A 21579-nucleotide genomic window follows, 5' to 3' on the forward strand; every position below is an offset into this window, starting at 1 on the left:
CTTTGACAGGACTGGGGGAAACACAGACTCCACTCTTGGAGGGCACACACAAAGTAGTGTGACCATCGGGACCCAGGGGAAGGAAGAGTGACCCCAGGGGAGACTGAACCAGACCTACCTGCTAGTGTTGGAGGGTCTCCTGCAGAGGCAGGGGGTGGCTGTGGCTAACCATGGGGACAAGGACACTGGCAGCAGAAGTTCCGGGAAGTACTCCTTGGCATGAGCCCCCCCAGAGTCTGCCATTAGCCCCACGAAAGACCCCAGGTAGGCTCCAGTGTTGGGTTGCTTCAGGCTAAACAACCAACAGAGAGGGAACCCAGCCCCACCCATCAGCAGTCAAGCAGATTAAAGTTTTACTGAGCTCTGCCCACCAGAGAAACAACCAGCCCAACCCACCACCAGTCCCTCCCATCAGGAAACTTGCACAAGCCACTTAGATAGCCTCATCCACCAGAGGGCAGACAGCAGAAGCAAGAAGAACTACAATCCTGCAGCCTGTGGAACAAAAACCACATTCACAGAAAGATAGACAAGATGAAAAGGCAGAGGGCTATGTACCAGATGAAGGAACAAGATAAAACCCCAGAAAAACAACTAAATGAAGAGGAGATAGGCAACCTTCCAGAGGAAGAATTCAGAATAATAATAGTGAACATGATCCAGGACCTCGGAAAAAGAATGGAGGCAAAGATCAAGAAGCTGCAAGAAGTGTTTAACAAAGACCTAGAAGAATTAAAGAACAAACAAACAGAGATGAACAATACAATAGCTGAAATGAAAACTACATTAAAAGGAATCAATAGCATAATAACTGAGCCAGAAGAACGGCTACGTGACCTGGAACAGAATGGTAGAATTCACTGCTGCAGAGCAGAATAAAGAAAAAAGAATGAAAAGAAATGAAGACAGCCTAAGACACTTCTGGGACAACATTAAATGCAACAACATTCGCATTATAGGGGTTCCAGAAAGAGAAAAGAGAGAGAGAGGACGCAAGAAAGTATTTGAAGAGATTATAGTAGAAAACTTGCCTAACATGGGAAAGGAAATAGCCACCAAAGTCCAAGAAGCGCAGAGAGTCCCATACAGGATAAATACAGGAGAGACATGCTGAAACACATAGTAATCAAATTGGCAAAAATTAAAGACAAAGAAAAATTATTGTAAGCAGCAAGAGAAAAACGACAAATAACATACAAGGCAACTCCCATAAGGTTAACAGCTGATTTCTCAGCAGAAACTCTACAAGCCAGAATGGAGTGGCGTGATATACTTAAAGTGATGATAGGGAAGAACGTACAACCAAGATTACTCTACCTGGCAAGGATCTCATTCAGATTTGATGGAGAAATCAAAAGCTTTACAGACAAGCAAAAGCTAACAGAATTCAGCACCACCAAACCAGCTCTACAACAAATGCTAAAGGAACTTTTCTAAGTGGGAAACACAAGAGAAGAAAAGGACCTACAAAAACAAACCCAAAACAATTAAGAAAATGGTCACAGGAACATACATATCGATAATTACATTAAACGTGAATGGATTAAATACTCCAACCAAAAGACACAGGCTTGCTGAAAGGATACAAATACAGACCCATATATATGCTGTCTACAAGAGACCCACTTCAGAGCTAGGGATACATACAGACTGAAAATGAGAGAATGGAAAAAGATATTCCATGCAAATGGAAATCAAAAGAAAGCTGGAGTAGCAATACTCATATCAGATAAAACAGACTTTAAAATAAAGAATGTTACAAGAGACAAGGAAGAACACTACATAATGATCAAGGGATCAACCCAAGAAGAAGATTTAACAATTATAAATATATATATGCACCCAACATAGGAGCACCTCAATACATAAGGCAACTGCTAACAGCTCTAAAAGAGGAAGTCAACAGTAACACAATAATAGTGAGGGACTTTAACACCTCACTTACACCAATGGACAGATAATCCAAAATGAAAATAAATAAGGAAACAAAAGCTATAAATGACACAACAGACCAGATAGAATTAACTAATATTTATAGGACATTCCATCCAAAAACAGCAGATTACACTTTCTTCTCAAGTGTGCATGGAACCTTCTCCAGGATAGATCACATCTTGGGTCACAAATCAAGCCTCAGTAAATTTAGAAAGTTAAAATCATATCAAGCATCTTTTCTGACAACCATGCATGTTACAAGGAAAAAAACGTAAAAGACACAAACACATGGAGGCTAAACAATACGTTACTAAATAACCAAGAGATCATGGAAAAAATCAAAGAGGAAATCAAAAAATACCTAGAGACAAATGACAATGAAACCACGACAATCCAAAACTTATGGGATGTAGCAAAAGCAGTTCTAAGAGGGAATTTTATAGCTACCTCAAGAAGCCTACCTCAGGAAACAAGGAAAATCTCAATTAAACAATCTAACCTTGCACCTAAAGGTACTAGAGAAAGAAAAACAAAGAAAACCCAAAGTTAGGAGAAGGAAAGAAATCATAAAGATCAGAGCAGAAAAAAAATGAAATAGAAACAAAGAAAACAATAGCAAAGATCAATAAAACTAAAAGCTGGTTCTTTGAGAAGATAAACAAAATTGACAAACCATTAGCCAGACTCATCAAGAAAAAGAGGGAGAGGACTCAAATCAATAAAATTAGAAATGAAAAAGGAGAAGTCACAACAGACACCGCAGAAATACAAACCATCCTAAGAGACTACTACAAGCAACTCTATGACAGTAAAATGGATAATCTAGAAGAAATGGACAAATTCTTAGAGAGGTATAACCTTCCAAGACTAAACCAGGAAGAAACAGAAAATATGAACACACCAATCACAAGCACTGAAATTGAAACTGTGATTAAAAATCTTTCAGCAAACAAAAGTCCAGGACCAGAAGGCTTCACAGGTGAATTCTATCAAACATTTAGAGAAGAGCTAACACCTATCCTCCTCAAACTCTTCCAAAAAATTGTGGAGGAAGGAACACTCCCAAATCATTCTATGAGGCCACCATCACCGTGATACCAAAACCAAAGATACTACAAAAAAAGAAAATTACAGACCAATATCACTGATGTATAGAGATGCAAAAATCCTCAACAAAATACTAGCAAACAGAATCCAACAACACATTCAAAGAATCATACACCATGATCAAGTGGGATTTATCCCAGGGATGCAAGGATTCTTCAGTATACGCAAATCAATCAATGTGATACACCATATTAACAAATTGAAGAATAAAATCCATATGATCATCTTAATAGATGAAAAAAAGCTTTTTGACAAAATTCAACACCCACTGATGATAAAAACTCTCCATGATAAAAACTCTCCAGAAAGTGGGCATAGAGGGAACCTACCTCAACAAAATAAAGGCCATATACGACAAACCCACAGCAAACATCATTCTCAATGATGAAAAACTGAAAGCATTTCCTCTAAGATCAGGAACGAGCCAAGGATGTCCACTCTGACCAATATTATTCAACATAGTTTTGGAAGTCCTAGTCATGGCAATCAGAGAAGAAAAAGACATAAAAGGAATACAAATTGGAAAAGAAGAAGTAAAACTGTCACTCTTTGCAGATGACATGATACTATACATGGAGAATCCTAAAGATGCCACCAGAAAACTACTAGAGCTAATCAATGAATTCGGTAAAGTTGCAGGATACAAAATTAATGCACAGAAATCTTTTGCATTCCGATACACTAATGATAAAAAATCTGAAAGAGAAATTAAGGAAACACTCCCATTTACCATTGCAACAAAAAGAATAAAATACCTAGGAATAAACCTACCTAGGGAGACAAAACACCTTTATGCAGAAAACTATAAGACACTGATGAAAGAAATTAAAGATGATGCCAACAGATGGAGAGATATACCATGTTCTTGGATTGGATGAATCAATATTGTGAAAATGACTATACTACCCAAAGCAATCTACAGATTCAATGCAATCCCTATCAAACTACTACTGGCATTTTTCACAGAACTAGAAAAGAATTTTTAATTTGTATGGAGACACAAAAGACCCCAAATAGCCAAAGCAGTCTTACGGGAAAAAATCGGAGCTGGAGGAATCACGCTCCCTGAATTCAGACCATACTACAAAGCTACAGTAATCAAGAGAGTATGGTACTGTCAGAAAAAGAGGAACATAGATCAGTGGAACAAGATAGAAAGCCCAGAGATAAATCCACGCACCTATGGTCAACTAATCTATAACAAAGGAGGCAAGGATATACAATGGAGAAAAGACAGTCTCTTCAATAAGTGGTGCTGGGAAAACTGGACAGCTACATGTAAAGGAATGAAATTCGAACACTCCCTAACACCATACACAAAAATAAACTCAAAATGGATTAAAGACCTAAATGTAAGACTGGACACTATAAAACTCTTGGAGGAAAACATAGGAAGAACACTCTTTGACATAAATCACAGCAAGATCTTTTTTGATACACCACCTATAGTAATAGAAATAAAAACAAAAATAAACAGATGGGACCTAATGAAACTTGAAAGCTTTTGCACAGCAAAGGAAACCATAAACAAAATGAAAAGACAACCCTCAGAATGGGAGAAAATATTTGCAAACAGTTAAACGGACAAAGGATTAATTTCCAAAATATATAAACAGCTCATGCAGCTCCATATTTAAAAAATAAAAAACCCAATCCAAAACTGGTCAGAGCTAAATAGACATTTCTCCAAAGAAGACATACAGATGGCCAAGAAGCACATGAAAGGCTGTTCAACATGACTAATTATTAGATAAATGCAAATCAAAACTACAATGAGGTACCACCTCACACCAGTTAGAATGGGAGTCATCAGAAAATCTACGAACAACAAATGCTGGAGAGGGTGTGGAGAAAATGGAACCCTCTTGCACTGTTGGTGGTAGTGTTTATTGATACAGCCACTATGGAGAACAGTATGGTGGTTCCTTAAAAAGCTAAAAATAAAATTACCATTAGATCCAGCAATCCCACTACTGGGCATATACCCAAAGAAAACCATAATTCAAAAAGACACATTCACCCCAATGTTCATTGCAGCACTATTTACAATAGCCACGTCACAGAAGCAACCTAAATGCCCATCGACAGATGAATGGATAAAGAAGATGTGGTACATATATACAATGGAATATTACTCAGCCATAAAAAGGAATGAAATTGGGTCATTTGTTGAGACGTGGATGGATCTAGAGACTGTCATATAGAGTGAAGTAAGTCAGAAAGAGAAGAACAAATACTGTCTATTATAAACACATATATGTGGAACCTAGAAAAATTGTACAGATGAACTGGTTTGCAAGGAAGAAACTGCGACACAGATGTAGAGGATAAACGTATGGAAAGCGGCAGGGGTGGGGGTGGGGGTGTGATGAATTGGGTGATTGGGATTGACATGTATACACTGATGTGTATAAAACTGATGACTAATAAGAACCTGCTGTATAAAAAAATAAATGAAATAAAATTCAAAAATTAAAAATAAAACACCCAGAAAACAATGAACAAAATGGCAATAAGTACACACCTATCTATAATTAATTTAAATGTAAGCAGACTAAATTCACCAAAGACATCAAGTGGCTGAATGGATACAAAAAGAAGACCCATTTTATATATTTGCCTATAAGAGTCTTACTTTAGAAGAAAGGACATACACAGACTGAATGTGAAGGGATAAAAAAGATATTCCATGCAAATGGAAATGAAAAGAAAGCTGGGGTAGATATATTCATATCAGAGAAAATAGACTTTAAAGCAAAGACTGTATAAAAGACAAAGAAGGGTGTTATATAATGATAAATAAGTCAATCCACGAAGAGGATATAACATTTATAAATGTATATGCACCGAACATAGGGGCACCAAGACACATAGCAAATATTAATGACCTTAAAGGGAGAAACTGAAAGCAATACAATAATAGTAGGGGAATTCAACACCCCATTTACATCAATGGATAGATCATCCACACAGAAAATCAATAAGGAAACACCGGCCTTAAAGGACATACTCGACTAGATAAATTTAATAGATATATACAGAACACTCCATCCAAAAGCACTAGAATAGACATTCTTCTCAAGTGCACATGGAACATTCTCCAGGATACACTGCATGCTGGGTCACAAAAGAAGCCTCAGTAAATTTAAAAAAAAAGAAACAATACCATCTTCTCCAACCAAAATGGTACAAAACTAAAAGTCATCCACAAGAAAAAAAAATAGATAAAAGCACAAAAACATGGATATTAAACAACATGCCACTTAGCAACCAATGGGTCATCTAAAAAAAATCAAAGAGAAATTTAAAAATACCTAGTGAGAAATGAAAACAGAAATACAACACACCAAAAATTAAAGGATGCAGCAGAAGCATTTCTAAGAGAAAAGTTCATAACAATACAGGTCTACCTCAAGAAACAAGAAAAATCCCCAATAAACAATCTACCTTTATACCTAAAAAAACCTAGAAACAGAAGAACAAATGAAGTCCAAAATTAGTGAAATGAAAGAATATTAGAGAAGAAATAGATTAAAAAACCAATAGAAAATATCAATGAAACCAAGAGCTGATTCTCTGAAAAGATAAACTAAATCAACAAATCTTTAGCTAGACTAACCAAGAAAAAAGAGAAAGGACTCAAATAAAAATGAAAGAGGAAAAGTTACAACAGATACCACAGAAATACAAAGGATCATAAGAGACTACTACGATTACACAGCAACTAATTAGAAAACCTATAAGAAATGTTTAAAGACCTAGAAATGTGCAATCTTCCAAGAATGAATCAGGAAGAAATAGAAAATCTGAATAGACTGAATAGGAGAGTAAGACAGTAACCAAAAATCTCCCAACAAACAAAAAGCCCAGGACCAGATGGATTCACTGGTGAATCCTATAAAACAGTCAAAAGATTTAATACCTACACTTTTCAAACGCTTCAAAAAACTGAAGTGGAGGTAAACCTTCCAAACATTGTATGAATTGACATTACCTTACCTTGACAACAAAACCAGACAAGGACACCACAAGAAAGGAAAATTACAGGCAATATCCCTGATGAACATAGATACAAAAACCCTCAACAAAATATTAGTAAACTGAATCCAACAATACTTTAAAAGGATCATATATCATGATCAAGTGGAATCTATTAGAGGGATGCAAGGATGGTTTGACATCCATAAAAGCAGTCAATATATCACTTAACAAAAAGAAATATAAAAATCATAAGGTCATCTCAAGAGATGCAGAAAAAGCTTTTAACAAATTTCAACATCCATCTGAGGTAAAAACTCTCAACAATTCAGGTATAAAACAGAATATACCTCAACATAATAAAGGTCATATGTGAAAAGCCCACAGCTAACATCATACTCAACAGTGAAAACCTGAAAGCTTTTCCTCTAAGATCAGGAAGATGACAAGGATGCCCATTCTCAACATTTTCATTCAACACAGCATTGGAGTTCCTAGCCACAGCAATTAGACCAAAAAAAAATCCAAATTGGAAAAAAAAAGAAGTAAAACTGTCACTATTTGCAGATGACATGATATTGTATATATAAAACCCTAAAGACTCCACCAAAAACTGTTAGAACTAGTAAATGAATTCAGTAAAGTCACAGGATACAAAAATCAGTGTACAGTAATCTGTGATATTTCTATACACTAATAACAAACTAGTACAAAGAGATATTAAGAATCTCACAATTACATCAAATAGAATAAAATACTTAGGAATAAATTTAACCAAGGTAGTGAAAAAATTAATATTGCTAAAATTTGTTAAAATTTCCCTATTACCCAAAGCAATCTACAGATTCAATGCCATCCCTATCTAAATTCCAATGGCATATTTCACAGAACCAGAACATTAATTCTAAAATTTGTATGGAAACACAAAAGACCCTAAATAGCAAAGACAATCTTAAAAAAGAAGAAAAAAGCTGGCAGTATCACATTCCCTGATTTCAAACTATAATACAAAGCTATGGTAATAAAAACAAGATAGTACTAGCAAAAAAACAGACACACATATCAATGGAACAGAATTGAGGGCCCAGAAATAAACGTATACATACATGGACAACAAATTTATGACAAAGGAGCAAAGAACATATAATGGAGAAAGGATAGTTTTTTCAATAAATGGTGCTGAGAAAACAGGACAGCCACAGGCAAAAGAATGAAACTAGACCATTATCATACACCATACATAAAAATTTTAAATGTATTAAAGACTTCAGGGGCTTCCCTGGTGGCACAGTGGTTGAGAGTCCGCCTGCCGATGCAGGGGACACGGGTTCGTGCCCTGGTCCGGGAAGATCCCACATGCCACGGAGCGGCTGGGCCCGTGAGCCATGGCCGCTGAACCTGCGCGTCCGGAGCCTGTGCTCCGAAGCGGGAGAGGCCACAACAGTGAGAGGCCCGTGTACCGCAGGAAAAAAAAAAAAATGTATTAAAGACTTCAATGTAAGACCTGAAACCATAAGATTTCTAGAAGAAAACATAGGTGGGAACCCCAGTGACATCAATGTTAGGGATGTTTCTATGGATCTGACTCTGAAGGCAAGAGAAACAAAAGCAAAATAAACAAATGGTACTACTTCAAACTAAAAAGCTTCTGCACAGTGAAGGAAAATATTATCAAAATGAAAAGGCAAACTACAGAATGGGCAAAGATATTTATGAATCGTATGTCCAATATGGGGTTAATATTCGAAGTATAGAAAGAACTGATACAACTCAACAATTAAAAACAAAACCAAAAACCCTGTTAAAAACAGGCAGAAGCTCTGAATAGACATTTTTCCAAAGAAATTTCATACAGATGGCCAACAGGCATGTGAAAAGATCGTCAGCATCACTAATTACCAGGGAAATGCAAATCAAAACCACAATGAGATATCATCTCACACCTTTTAGACTGGCTATTATTGAGAAGACAAGAAATAGCGGATGTGGAAGACAATGTGGAGAAAGGGGAGCCATCACACACTGCTGGTGGGGACTGTATATTGGTACAGACACTACGGGAAACAGTATGCAGGGTCATCAAAAAAATTAAGACTAGAACTACTACATGACTAAGGTATTTACCCAAAGAATACAAAAACAGTAATTCAGAAAGATATCTGCACCCCTATGTTCATTGCAGCATTATTTACAATAGCCAAGATATGGAAACAAGCTAACTGTCCATCAATAGATAAATGGATAAAGAAGATGTAGTATGTATATGTATTTGTGTATATATACACACACAAATGCATATACATACACACACACACACACACACACACACACACAGAGGCAATGGAATATTACTCAGCCATAAAAAAGAATGAAATCCTGCCATTTGCGTCAACACGGATAAAGTCATTATGCTATGTGAAATAAGTCAGAGAAAGACAAACATACTAACATATGATTTCATTCATATGTGGAATCTAAAAAACAAATTAACAAACAGAATTTAAAAAACAACTCACAGATACAGAGATTAAACTACTGGTTACCAGAGGGGAAGGGGTTGGGGCATGGGCAAAATGGGTGAAGGGGGTCAACTGCACGGTGATGGATAGTAACTAGACTTGGGATGGTGATCACTTTGTAGTATATACAGGTGTCAAATTACAATGCTGTATATCCGAAACATATAATAAATAATAATAATATTATTAAGAATAATAATATTATACAGAATATGGAGCTCAGGTTCACCAACTAGTGATGTTATTCTCTTGCTACGAGGTGTCCCAAAGAGAAGGCTCAAAAGAGCTAACACATTTATCAGCCGAAGTCATGCTCCTCTCCCTGAGACTAGGCCAGGAATTGGACAGCAAGAATTTTACAAATATTAATAAAAGCATATCTTTTGTCTCCTGTGTCAAGTTTATCTTCCACCAGTAATAAATTTCTGCAGGAGCAGTAACTGCTGGTCACTGCCGTTGTTATTTCTACAGCCACCTTCTGCTCCTGGCCAGCTATGAGCCACTTAAAATAGTTTTGATGCTCCTAACTTTCTTGGTAACCAGATATGATCCAAGGAGCGCATGATGACAATATTATTTTTCAAAGCAAACCACATATTCAGACAACAAAGGAATGAAACTAAGTATGGTCGTGCAATTGAAAAAATGTAAACCCACAGAAAAACACACATGAAAGGACAAAGAAAATCTCAAGTTTTTAAGCTCTGACTTTTGTTATGCAATTTCATATCTCAACTTTAGTCATTCAGTGACCATCCTATCATCTGCATGAGATTAAAAAATGAACTACTAGCGAACACCTGGATCACCTCAAAAATATACACTTTAACCAATGCTTTAGCCAATCAAGGACAAAGAGAAGAACAGGCTTAAAGGAGGAAGTAGAAATTCTCCTTTGATCAGAATTCAGCCCTAAAGAGACTAAAGAAAACATATTGCTTCTTTTAGGCAAAAGCATTTGAACTTTGGCCTCAAGGCCAAAGTCCTGCACCAAGGAACACCCTGAACATCTGTCTCTATCTTTTCTTTCCCCCATGCAAGTGTTGGCTACTGACACTCCAGCTCTTTCCTGGAGCCCTTCTTGCCATCTCAGACTCCAGGGTAAAGGCCCATGTCCCCCAAATCATTTTAATGAACTCAAGTTACATCCTTCTTTATGATCATTCTGTGGCTAATTCCTCACTACATGTGTTCAACCGGATGGAAAGAAAAGAGCAACACCCACCTCCAGATGCAGCAATTATCCCCACCACCCAGTTGAGGTTCCGCTTTGCAAGGATAACCAGAATTGTGCTGTCCCTCACAGCGCAGACACAGATTAAAATGAATTCAATCCATGTTCTTTTCTACTTGGTTGGCAGACAACCTAAGTAGACCATCATCACAAAGTGGTCCTAGAAAGTCTGTTTTAGACGTGGTCGGGGGCTCACCACGAGGAGAACGGGGATGGCAAGAGATGGTGATGGAGTCCACAGGCAGCTGCTGTGGAAGAAGAGGGGACGGAGCAGAGGCAGGAGTGTAGAGAGGCTCGTGTTCTGAATTAAACCTTGTGTCAGATGGCCAAGGGACAGACAGGATTCGACAGCCTCCCTCCACTCTCCTTCCCATCCCACCCTCCCCACTAACCCCACCTTTAATCAAATGTATGAAGCCATCTGAAAAATATTATCAACTTTGGGGGGGGGGGTTAATGCTAAAATCATCGCCCTTATTATTAGGCATGTGCTTATTGATGCTTTCATTTTAAAGAAGTCAAATTTTAAGGTTACTTGTAGATCCCAAATAGCCGTATTATTAATAGCACATCTGATAGGAACACTAATATCACCAATCCACAACAAGAACTCATTCTAAATGTAAAACAAAGGCCCCCACTTACCCTACTTTTTACTACAGGAAATGTCCCATAGCCTAAAGTACTCAAAGCTGTGGTACCAGCTGTGGGAATTTAATACCTCTTGGGCTTTTATGAATCCAATTTCCCCTCCTTTTATTCTCCTTTGCTTTTTTCTTTTCTTGTCATCTTTCTTGTTCTTCTTCCCTGAAGAGGGATGAAGGGACAAAACTAAGGTGGGGAGAGGGCAAGTGACCTATGAATCAAACCGGCCAGGTTTTCACAAGTCAGAGCACATTCATTTCCTGGAACGGTCCTCAGAATAAAAGAAAGGAGTGGAAACCTCAAATTCATAAGTTTTAGTTCAATGCCATTGCTTAAATGTGGAATTAAAGACAGTCTGAACAAAATAGCATCACTTGTCAATTTAAAGGGGTAAAAAGCATTTTTTTCTTCCCATATCTATTTTCCAGGCCTCCTTAGATTGCAGGAGTTCACGGAGTGGTGATATCCATCTGAGTCTAGCACAGTGCTCGTGTCTCTGGCATTCGATACTCCATCCCTTCAGTGAACATCTGGAGAGCTTGGGCAAATACATTATTGTTTCCCATAAAGTGCACTGAGATCAAGGACTCTCTGGGATGGCAACAGAGTCTGAGTAAAATAAGAATTTAATATATTCATTTGAGAAAATGAATGCTGGATTAAGGAAAAAGAAAAAAACATTTCTGCACAGCAGAAATTCTTGCAGAATGTGAGATGCGCTGGGAATTTCTAAGAGAGGGGTATGGTGAGTCGTATTTCCCAAGACTTATCTGACCACTAACTCCTTGGTGTTACATGTCACTAGTCAACGTTCTATGAAACACAAGTTGGAGAGGAAAAAATGGGCCACATCTTTACAATCCAATCATGCATATTTATAAAATATTTTGTCTGAATTATTTTTAAATGGCAGATGGAGGTGTGTGGAGCATCATCAAGAACGTAAGTGACTGGGAGAGGAGGGTGGAGAGAAAGTGTCTGCCCTTTCTTTGGTCAGTTAAGCTCCTAACGAGCTCCTGGGCACCCAGTTACCTTCCAACTCAAACCTGAGCCTCTCTCTCTGCTTTATTCATTCAATCAAGAGTAATAATCATAATAACCACTTAGTCCAGTCCTTTTGTTCTATACGTGAGAAAAGAGAGGCCCCAAAATAGGTATCTACTTTGCCCGAGGTCATTTAGTGAAAAAGTGGCAGAAGATAGAACAGAAAATCCAATATTTCAAATATCCAACGTTCCCTAAAATTGTATTTACTCAATATGTACTCCAGATCTAATATAGGCTAAGATAAAGGAGAAAATCTACATCAGTATTTATTTAACTCAGATTAAAACACCACTCTTGATTACAGTAAAATTTGGCTTTGGGGATAACTCAGCTAGGGCTAGGTAAACATTCTCTCTTGCATTATTTATGAAGAAGGCAGCCGTCTCATGTAAATATGATTCACACTGGAAATGGTGGAATCCCCTCGGCTTCTACTCTGGGAGACCACCCCCCCCTCATTTCTGGGTAGGATTCCCTCCTCTGGGGGAATCTCTGGAAAATCTCCCCTACCCTAACTTTGGGTTCCCCTCTTCCCCGCTACCCATTGGGGTGGGGAATCTTTTCCACTCTCACAATTTTACCCACCCCACATATGCTAATAGCTCCCAAATGCATAACTGTAGTTAGCCACCCTAAATACTTCTGCACTAAAGCAGCAAAGAGAAGAGAAGAAAAGAAGGGAAAGAAAGGAAGGAGAGAAAAGGTGGACTCCCCAGGGCTGGCCTTGCAGCAGAGAAACTGTTTCTTTCCCATGGCGCATCAAATTAGGCACAGCCTCATTTTCGTCCATAAACTTGATCCTTCACTTTTGCTCCCAGTTTCAACCGTTAGCGCCAGCAGTCCTCTAGATGCCCAAACAAGAAATCTGGGATTCATTCTATATTACTTCATTGCCCTCAGAACTTACATCCAATTAAACTCCAGGGCTGACTGCTTTTACCAATAAGATTCCAATTCTCCCTTTTAGCTTGGATAACTCAAAAAGTCTCCCCCCACCCCAGCTAGTTTGCATGCCTCTGGTCTTATTCCCACCCTCAAGCCCATTCTCTATTCAAGAAACCATTCCCCAGAGATCCTCGTAAAACACAAAACTGACTCCATCTCATCTATGCTCAAAACCCTTCATCAGCACCGCATCGCTTACAGCCCTAATTCCCTAACATAGGCTCCCATGTACCTCTGTCCAACAGCTAGCCTCACCATCACGGCCCCGTACTCTGTGTGGTCCGGGAACTCCTCATGGCTTCCTGCTGTGCCTGCGTTATTTCTGACCTCAGTGCTTGTTAACGCTGTTCCCGCATCCTCACCTCGATTCTGCAGGATTCAACTCAGGCACCCTCTCCTCCAGGAAGCTCTCCCTGGCTTGGGCTAGTCTAGCTATCCATTCTCAGTACTTCTGTGATACCCTGTAACCGGCAACTGCTCTCTCATAGGGCTTCCTCACTCTTCTTGATGGTGCGTCTCATCCCTGAGGGCAGAAACAATGTCTTCCTCCACTCCAGATGCCCAGCTCCTAGCACAGTGCCAATTACATAAGAGGTACCCAATAAATGTCTACTGAATGAATAAAACGAGTAACGAGCTATGACAAGCACAAACCCACTCATCCCACCATGTCTCTGAGTTCCTCCCCACTTCCCAGAACCCCTGCCAAGTTCCAGGTAATGGCCATGGGTAATCACATCAATTTGCCATACACTAGAGATTACTCCCATGTAAACTTCACTCGTTCGGCTGGCCTTTCCAAGCCAGTTTTATTTAACAAGGTTTTCTCTGTTAAGATGTTTCCCATAGAGTGTTTCCTGGACTGCATTATTCTGATGTGTGCCTCAGTTCTCTGTCACTCTCTGTGGATGGAGCCTTCTACAGTAACTGACAGAGTTTACAGTGTTTTAAAAGTTCCTGTTGAAGATATTTCTAATCAGAATATTAGAGCCACGTGTTTTCACTCAATCATAATGCCCTTCCTCAGGCAAACTTACTTAGGCTTGGTCCCCGTCCTAGTTTTTCTTTGTTTGGGAATAATTTGAGAAAAGAAAAAAAAATCCACTGAGCCATTCTGGACTGAGAGGAGATTTAAAATTATTAAAACATACTTTACAATGAAGGTGCAACTGCTTTTGGCTCAGAATAACCAGCATAATTCAAAAATGCATTCAAACTACATTTCAATTTAGTATCTAGCTTAGTCTTCCTGATGAAATCACTGTCTAACCAGCTTAAAGCAAAATAAAATAGTTCAAGTTAAAAAGGACTAAAGCTATCACTTCTGACTAAATGCAATCAGCATAGTATTTTAGCAGAACATTGTGATTATTATAATACCTAATAATAATAAACATTTCTGCCATCAGGGTCTTTGGCACTGCAGAGAACAGAAAGGAGCTTGCCCCGTGGACTTGTAATGTAAATTAAACAAGCAATATGGGCACACAAGTTTCACAGGTTAGAGTTAATTAACATTTTATCCCAAGCAGAGAAAAGGGAAAGAAAATTAAAATCAATATTAACAGCATCAGAATTCACTTCAAACCTTATAGGAGTCACCTGTAATGTGAATATAATTTAAGAGACTTACAACATCACCAAGTCCAGTCTGATGCCCCTTGCTCCTGCCCCTACTCAGCTAACCCTTAAAAACAGCAGATTTGCATGGTTGATTCTTATACAGCCTTACACAGCCAATGGCAGACCTGCCAAGAGACACAGGACACATTAGCTGAACTCCAGGGACCCACCCCTGTTGTATGACTCAATTTTCTCTCTTTTTTCTTCCCCCACTCCTTGTAAGTAAGTATCCAATAATAGAAAATACACTGAACCTAGATTTATCTCCTACTGTATTTATCCTTTTTTAAATTGAAGTATAGTTGATTTATAATATATTAGCTTCAGGTGTACAACATAGTGACTGAATATTTTTATAGATCGATTATACTCCATTTAAAGTTATTACAAAATAATGTCTATAGTTCCTTGTGCTATACAGTATATCCTTGCTGCATATCTATTCCATACATGCACCCCAATGTTCACAGCAGCACCATTTACAATAGCCAAGAGATGGAAGCAACCTAAGTGTCCACCAACAGATAAATGGATGAAGAAGATGTGGGATATATGCACATGGAATATTACTCAGCCATAAGAAGAGTGAAATTTTGCCATTTGCAACAATATGGATGGACCTAAAAAATATTATGCTTAGGGAAGTAAGTCAGAAAAGACAAATATTTCACATTATCACTTACATATGGAATCTAAAAAATAAAACAAATGAATGTATATATCAAAATAGAACAAACAGACTCACAGACATAGAAGACAAACTACTGGTTACCAATGGGGAGAGGGAAGCGGGAAAGGGAAAGATTGGAATATGAGATTAAGAGATACACTGTGGTTATTTTTAAGTATACACCCTCAAATCCTTTTTTTTTTTTAAGATTTTCTTGCACCAATTTTTAATTGAGATATAACTGACATATAACATGATATTAGTTTCAGGTGCGTGACATGATTTGATATTTATATATGTTGTGAAATCATCACCAAAATGTCTTGTTAGCATCCATCACCATACATAGTTACAAATTTTTTTTCTTGTGATGAGGACTTTTAAGATCTACACTCTTAGCAACTTTCAAAAATGCAATACCATATTATTAACTGTAGTCACCATGCTGCACATTACATACCCATGACTTAAAACTGGAAATTTGTACATATTGATCCCCTTCATCCATTTCTCCTACCCCCCCAGCCCCCACCTCTGGCAACCATCAATCTTTTCTCTGTATCTATGAGTTTTGTTTGTTGTTATATATGTGTTTAATTCCACATTTAAGTGAGATCATATGGTATTTGTCTTTTCCTGTCTGACTTATATCACTTAGCATAAGGCCCACAAGGACCATCCATATTGTTGCATGTTGTGTAGAGTGTAAGTTTCATTTTCTGCATGTGGTTGTGTCCAGTTTTCCCAACACCATTTATTGAAGGGACGGTCCTTCCCTGATTGTATATTCTTGGCTCCTCTGTCATAAACTAATTGACCATAATTGTGTGGGTTTATTTCTGGCCTCTCTATTCTGTTTCGTGTATCTCAATTTTTAAAAAAAGAATACTTTTTCATACATTTTTATCCTACTTGGCCACATTCTTTCTAAAGTAATTTGGGTTTACTGACTGAATGATCTAGCACTGCTTCTGCTTAATGTTTAAGATTATAAAATATGTAGATCTGTAATAACAAAATTGAATCATTATTCTGACAAATATTATTTCAAAAGTAATTATATTTTATAGTATGTCAGCTTGAAGATGATCTCCAAAATATTCAGGTAACTTAAGACCTTAAACTGCTGCTAAATTTATTGAAATAATGTATATTTTTTAGATACTAAGATAATTTTTAAGAAAAATAAATACTGAAACTTCAATTACTAGGCTTAATTTTAGGTTCATTTACTTTTTGCCCCTGTATTCATATGGTAGAGGATATCCTATGTAATATACCTTATATATATATATATATATATATATATATATATATACACTTCTTAATGAAAATATCCATTTTTGCCACTTGTAGATGATGTACTACAAAGATGCTTTACGGATATAGAGTACTACAGAAAGTTCACGGGAAGGGAATTTTATTTGTCAGTGTCAAAGTTGGCTAACATTAGGTACGTTTATTTAAAATATTTTCAAAAAGAATTTTAGCATCCAATATTGTAGTAATACAAATCTAAAGTTTTGTTTTCTTTCTGCTAAAACAACACAATTTTCTTGAACTACTGGCCTACTCTCTTCTAATTTACATTTTCAAAATTGAGGTGATATTCACATAACAGAAAACGAACCATTTTAAAGTGAAAATTGTAGTGCAATTTAGTTCATTCACAATGTTGTGCAACCATTACCACTGTGAATTTCCAGAACATTGTCATTGACGCAAAAGAAAACCCTTTGTCACACCCCATTTCCCTCTCCCCCCAACTCTTGGCAACCACTAATCACTTTTCTGTATTATGGATTTGCCTTTCTGGATATTTTATACAAATGGAATCATTTGATACGTAGCCTTTTGTGCTGGCTTCTATTAGGTTGAAGTTTTCAAGGTTCATCTATGTTGTATATCATGTATCAGTATTTCAATCTATTTATGGTTAAATATTCTTTATAGCTGAATATGGATATACCACACATTCTTACCATTCCTCTTTGGATGAAATTTGTGATGTTTTCACCTTTGGCTATAGTAAATAGTGCTACTATGAAAATTTATGTACAAGTTTTTGTTTGAATACAGGTTTCTAATTCTTTTGGCTAGCTATCTAGGAGTGGAACTGCTGCGTCATGGGATAATTCTATGTTTAACTTTAGAGGAATCACCAAACTGTTTCCCACAGTGACTGATCCGTTTTACATTTCCACCAGCATTGTACAAGTGTTCCAATTTTTCTACATCCTCACTGACACATTATTTTCTGCATTTTTTCTATATATAGCTGTCTTAGTGTATGTGAACTGGTATCTCATTGTCGTTTTGATTTGCATTTTCCTAAGGATTAGGATGTTGAGCATTTTTTCATATGCTTTTTAGGCATTTGTATGTCTTCTCTGGAGAAACGTCTGTTCAAGTCCTTTGCCCATTTTTATTTTATTTTTTTAACACCTTTATTGGAGTATAATTGCTTTACAATGGTGTGTCAGTTTCTGCTTTATAATGAAGTGAATCAGTTACACATATACATATGTTCCCATATCTCTTCCCTCTTACGTCTCCCTCCCTCCCACCCTCCCTATCCCACCACTCCAGGAGGTCAAAAAACACCGAGCTGATCTCCCTGTGCTATGCGGCTGCTTCCCACTAGCTATCTATTTTACGTTTGGTAGTGTATATATGTCCATGCCACTCTCTCACTTTGTCACAGCTTACCCTTCCCCCTCCCCATATCCTCAAGTCCATTCTCTAGTAGGTCTGTGTCTTTATTCCCATCTTACCCCTAGGTTCTTCATGACCTTTTGTTTTTTTCGTAGATTCCATATATATGTGTTAGCATACGGTATTTGTCTTTCTCTTTCTGACTTACTTCACTCTGTATGACAGACTCTAGGTCCATCCACCTCACTACAAATAACTCAATTTCATTGCTTTTTATGGCTAATATTCCATTGTAAATATGTGCCACATCATCTTTATTCATTCATCTGTTGATGGACACTTAGGTTGCTTCCATGTCCTGGCTATTGTAAATAGTGCTGCAATGAGAATTTTGGTAGACAAGACTCTTTCTGAATTATGGTCTTCTCAGGGTATATGTGCAGTAGTGGGACTGCTAGGTCATATGGTAGTTCTATTTTTAGGTTTTGGGTTTTTTTTTTTGTGGTACCAGGGCCTTTCACTGTTGTGGCCTCTCCCGTTGCGGAGCACAGGCTCCGGACGCGCAGGCTCAGCAGCCATGGCTCACGAGCCCAGCCACTCCACTGCATGTGGGATCTTCCGGACCGGGGCACGAACCCATCTCCCCTGCATCAACAGGCGGACTCTCAACCACTGCGCCACCAGGGAAGCCCCTATTTTTAGTTTTTTAAGGAACCTCCATACTGTTCTCCACAGTGGCTGTATCAATTTACATTCCCACCAACAGTACAGAAGGTTCCCTTTTCTCCACACCCTCTCCAGCATTTATTGTTTCTAGATTTTTTGTTGATGGCCATTCTGACTGGTGTGAGATGATATCTCATTGTAGTTTTGATTTGCATTTCTCTAATGATTAATGATGTTGAGCATTCTTTCAAGTGTTTGTTGGCAATCTGTATATCTTCTTTGGAGAAATGTCTATTTAGGTCATCTGCCCATTTTTGGATTGGGTTGTTTGTTTTTTTGTTATTGAGCTGCTTGTAAATTTTGGAGATTAATCCTTTGTCAGTTGCTTCATTTGAAAATATTTTCTCCCATTCTGACGGCTGTCTTTTCATCTTGTTTATGGTTTCCTTTGCTGTGCAAAAGCTTTGAAGTTTCATTAGGTGCTATTTGTTTATTTTTGTTTTTATTTCCATTTCTCTAGGAGGTGGGTCCAAAAGGATCTTGCTGTGATTTATGTCATAGAGCATTCTGCCTATATTTTCCTCTAAGAGTTTGGTAGTGTCTGGCCTTACATTTAGGTCCTTAATCCATTTTGAGTTTATTTTTGTGTATGGTGTTAGGGAGTATTCTAATTTCATACTTTTACATGTACCTGTCCAGTTTTCCCAGCACCACTTACTGAAGAGGCTGTCTTTTCTCCACTGTATATTCCTGCCTCCTTTATCAAACATAAGGTGACCATATGTGCGTGGGTTTATCTCTGGGCTTTCTATCCTGTTCCATTGATCTATCTTTCTGTTTTTGTGCCAGTACCATACTGTCTTGATTACTGTAGCTTTGTAGTATAGTCTGAACTCAGGGAGCCTGATTCCTCCAGTGCCATTTTTCCTTTCTCAAGATTGCTTTGGCTATTCGGGGTCTTTTGTGTTTCCATACGAATTGTGAAATTTTCTGTTCTACTTCTGTGAAAAATGCTACTGGTGGGCTTCCCTGGTGGCGCAGTGGTTGAGAGTCTGCCTGCCAATGCAGGGGACACGGGTTCATGCCCCAGTCTGGGAAGATCGCACGTACCGCAAAACAGCTGGGCCTGTAAACCATGGCTGCTGAGCCTGCGCGTCCAGAGCCTGTGCTCCGCAATGGGAAAGGCCACAACAGTGAGAGGCCCATGTACCGCAAAAAAAAAAAAAAAAAAAAAAAAATGGTATTGGTACTCTGATAGGGATTGCACTGAATCTGTAGATTGCTTTGGGTAGTAGAGTCATTTTCACAATGTTGATTCTTCCAGTCCAAGAACATGGTATATCTCTCCATCTATTTCTATCACCTTTGATTTCTTTCATCAGTGTCTTATAATTTTCTGCATACAGGTCTTTTGTCTCCTTAGGTAGGTTTATTCCTCGATATTTTATTCTTTTTGTTACAATGGTAAATGGGAGTGTTTTCTTAAGTTCACTTTCAGAGTTTTCATCATTAGTGTATAGGAGTGCAAGAGATTTCTGTGCATTAATTTTGTATCCTGCTACTTTACCAAATTCATTGATTAGCTCTAGTAGTTTTCTGGTAGCATTTTTAGGATTCTCTATGTATAGTATCATGTCATCTGCAAACAGTGACAGCTTTACTTCTTTGCTGATTTCGATTCCTTTTATTTCTTTTTCTTCTCTGATTGCTGTGGCTAAAACTTCCAAAACTATGTTGAATAACAGTGGTGAGAGTGAGCAGCCTTGTCTTGTTCCTGATCTTAGGGGAAATGGTTTCATTTTTTTACCATTGAGGATGATGTTGGCTGTGGGTTTGTCATATATGGCCTTTATTATGTTGAGGAAAGTTCCCTCTATGCCTACTTTCTGCAGGGTTTTTATCATAAATGGGTATTGAATTTTGTCAAAAGCTGTCTCTGCATCTATTGAGATGATCATATGTTTTTTCTCCTTCAATTTGTTAATATGGTGTATCACATTGATTGATTTGCATATATTGAGGATTCCTTGCATTCCTGGAATAAACCCCACTTGATCGTGGTGTATGATCCGTTTAATGTGCTGTTGGATTCTGTTTGCTAGTATTTTCTTGAGCATTTTTGCATCTATGTTCATCAGTGATATTGGCCTGTAATTTTCTTTCTTGTGACATCTTTGTCTGGTTTTGGTATCAGGGTGATGGTGGCCTCGTAGAATGAGTTTGGGAGTGTTCCACCCTCTGCTACATTTTGGAAGGGTTTGAGAAGGTTAGGTGTTAGCTCTTCTCTAAATGTTTGATAGAATTTGCCTGTGAAGCCATCTGGTCCTGGGCTTTTGTTTGTTGGAAGATATTTAATCACAGTTTCAATTTCAGTGCTTGTGATTGGTCTGTTCTTATTTTCTATTTCTTCCTGGTTCAGTCTCGGCAGTTGTGCCTTTCTAAGAATTTGTCCATATCTTCCAGGTTGTCCATTTTATTGGCATAGAGTTGCTTGTAGTAATCTCTCATGATCCTTTGTATTTCTGCAGTGTCAGTTGTTACTTGTCATTTTTCAT

At 37.8% G+C, this 21579-nt stretch overlaps 1 protein-coding gene across 10 annotated transcripts in view; it reads right to left on the minus strand.

The window, feature by feature from the left end:
* The window catches only part of ENOX1 (ecto-NOX disulfide-thiol exchanger 1), a 609533-nt gene that overhangs the window by 522375 nt on the left and 65579 nt on the right, over positions 1-21579 (minus strand). For 2 of the 10 annotated variants that reach the window (XM_033436737.2, XM_049701214.1), the window contains exon 2: positions 15044-15158. The exons of the other annotated variants lie outside the window; for them this stretch is intronic. The gene's annotated coding sequence lies outside the window, so the exon portion shown is untranslated. The remainder of the gene's footprint in view (positions 1-15043; positions 15159-21579) is intronic. 10 annotated transcript variants of the gene reach the window in all.

The sequence above is a fragment of the Orcinus orca genome, chromosome 18, assembly GCF_937001465.1.
Source record: "Orcinus orca chromosome 18, mOrcOrc1.1, whole genome shotgun sequence".
In the NCBI taxonomy this organism is placed as follows: domain Eukaryota; kingdom Metazoa; phylum Chordata; class Mammalia; order Artiodactyla; family Delphinidae; genus Orcinus; species Orcinus orca.